Below are 2,441 nucleotides of genomic sequence, written 5' to 3'. Positions count from 1 at the left end.
TAGAGAAAAAGGGAAAAACAGATACAAGTTATACACTACAAGCTAACAAGGAAATCTAACAGAATAACAGAGCATAAAGATGAACAATGGCTACAGAGAATATACATACGTGTGCGTTCGCAAGCGCAACCTGGATCCAGTCCTCAGCTATTCAGGTAGAAAGCCTTCAGAGTCTTGAGGCTGGCCAGGCAACAGTGGTCTTTATATACACAGCATACATTCACAATACAATGGTCCCTGTAATCTCATTGTTCATTGGACACAGGGATGTGTCTCTACATTACAGGAAAGGTCATAGGTGGATTTGAACAGGTGGGCTGTGTCTTTCCCCAACTGCTCTGGTGGGAGGTATCCTCAGGATTCCCGCCGCATGTGTAATTTACAGCAAATACAGTTAATGTTCATAATCTACTTCTGTACATAACTATACGCAGGAGCGAGCGATCCTTTCCTAACTAACACCGGAATGTTACTCTTAAAATACCCTACAGCTGGATACTAGACACCACCTTTCAACCTTTATCTGACCCTTCCTATCATGCAAAGAGGAATCTCTCTGTCCAGGAACTGTTTAAATTAATCATACTCGCTGACATGGTCTAGGGGAATATTATCTACAAAATGCACTATTTGGGTTAAATATGCTACGATCGAGTCGCACGGAACGCGCTCACAAACTCCGCCGTAAATACACATCTCATGCGCACGAAACGCTGGAGCGTCTCTTACGCAACTTGCGGGTATGTGTAAGCACGGGGGACCAGGTGCACGAGCAGCGTGCATGCACATGAGGGATTAGTACAAGGGGTATGCATCATGATATTTTTCGACTTTGACAGTCCACCCTTTGGCAGTCAACAATAACTGCCACTATCCAAACACTTAAGCAGAAAAATATACAATACAATGAAATACCTATAAATGATTGGGTGGAGGGAGGAGAGGAGAAGGTGGGAAATGTATGACCTAGTGGGATAGTAAAAGCATGTATGTATGAAATTCATGTCTGAGGGGTCATGTATCATCGTGCCGTACATGTTCTAGATAAGCTTCGAGGTATTGCGAAGTATACATTAAATCCTTCTTATCCCGTATTAAGGGTCTGTAAGTGGGCTAACAAACACTACCGAGCTCTTTTCGTCTTTTTTTTGTTCCAACAAATGGGGTGCACATTAGTTGATGATACATGGAGGGGGAAAACATGTGAGTGCTAATATATGTACCTATATCACCTGTCGACTATGTGTGTCACTACCTGAAGGTCGTAGAGATGAAGAAAAGAAACATGTCACAAATACATTCATATGATAATGTGTGTAATTGTCCTTGGGTGTCTGTTGAAGTCTTGTCTGGATAGGTGTATCCTTGCTGTGGGTGATAAGCAAAGTCTTTCAAGTGTCCATACGAAGTCTTTTAAAGTCTCTAAAGTGTCTCGCAAAGTCTGTGAAAAAGTTCATCAAAGGTCTGTGGAAATGTTCATCAACGGTCTGTAGAAATGTGCATCAAAATCTTCCGAGTGGATGTCTTTTCACCTTGGAGAAAAACAAAGGAGAAATGGGTGAAAGAAACGGACCGTGGAATCTCGTCTTATCACAGCATTGTCTCAATTGATGGGTCATAAATTAAACCAGTTGTTGTAACAATGCCCTCGCTCCTCAAACTCATCACTCTGGTACTGCGCTTGCAATGCATTAAAATCCGAACACATCTAAATATCAAACCAATCATTATGACAACTCCCAGGATACAAAGGAGAAGTTTCCCTACATTCACGATAACATTTTGAGCCCATTCTCCTAAACCTGAGAACCAATTCCGTGGGTTCAACCATGAAACCCAGCCGGTCAGTTCATTACTCACAGCAGTAAGGGTAAGGTTGTGTCTCCTTCGGAACTCCCACTTCAATTGCAAGATATCGTCCATCTTTTGATCTATGACCTCGGTTGGGTCATCGGTACTGTTTGTGATATATGTACAGCACTTCACACCATACTGAGTTGCTAGGGTGACACAATACCCGCTGTGATGTAATTGAGAACCATCCTGTGCTGGATCAGTTCCGTTTTGTAAGCTTGCAATTCCCTCCCAGTATACCTGAAGGTGTCATCATACATCTCAGTGATATTGTCTATCAGGTTCGCTAGCGCATGGATATACCTAAAATTTATAACTCCTCTGGCGGTACGGGTGATATCTAGCGCGAGTAGGAATTGAATCCCAGTGGATTCGTGGATCAAATCAGAGGCTGCGTGCTCTGTCCTATCTATAAGGTGTCTCTTAACAATGTGTTCGTAGTGAGTGTAAGGAGCTTGAGCATTGCGGTGAACGTCTTTCATCTTATCATGGGTAATGGTCATTACTTCTGGCAACACTCTTCCAATGTAACACAATCCCTCTGAGTTTGGGGCAAGCCACTTATACGCCTTCCTCCCACATATGAA

The sequence above is a fragment of the Pseudophryne corroboree genome, chromosome 4 (genome assembly GCF_028390025.1).
Source record: "Pseudophryne corroboree isolate aPseCor3 chromosome 4, aPseCor3.hap2, whole genome shotgun sequence".
Taxonomy (NCBI): Eukaryota; Metazoa; Chordata; class Amphibia; order Anura; family Myobatrachidae; genus Pseudophryne; species Pseudophryne corroboree.
This window is presented reverse-complemented; position numbering follows the sequence as displayed.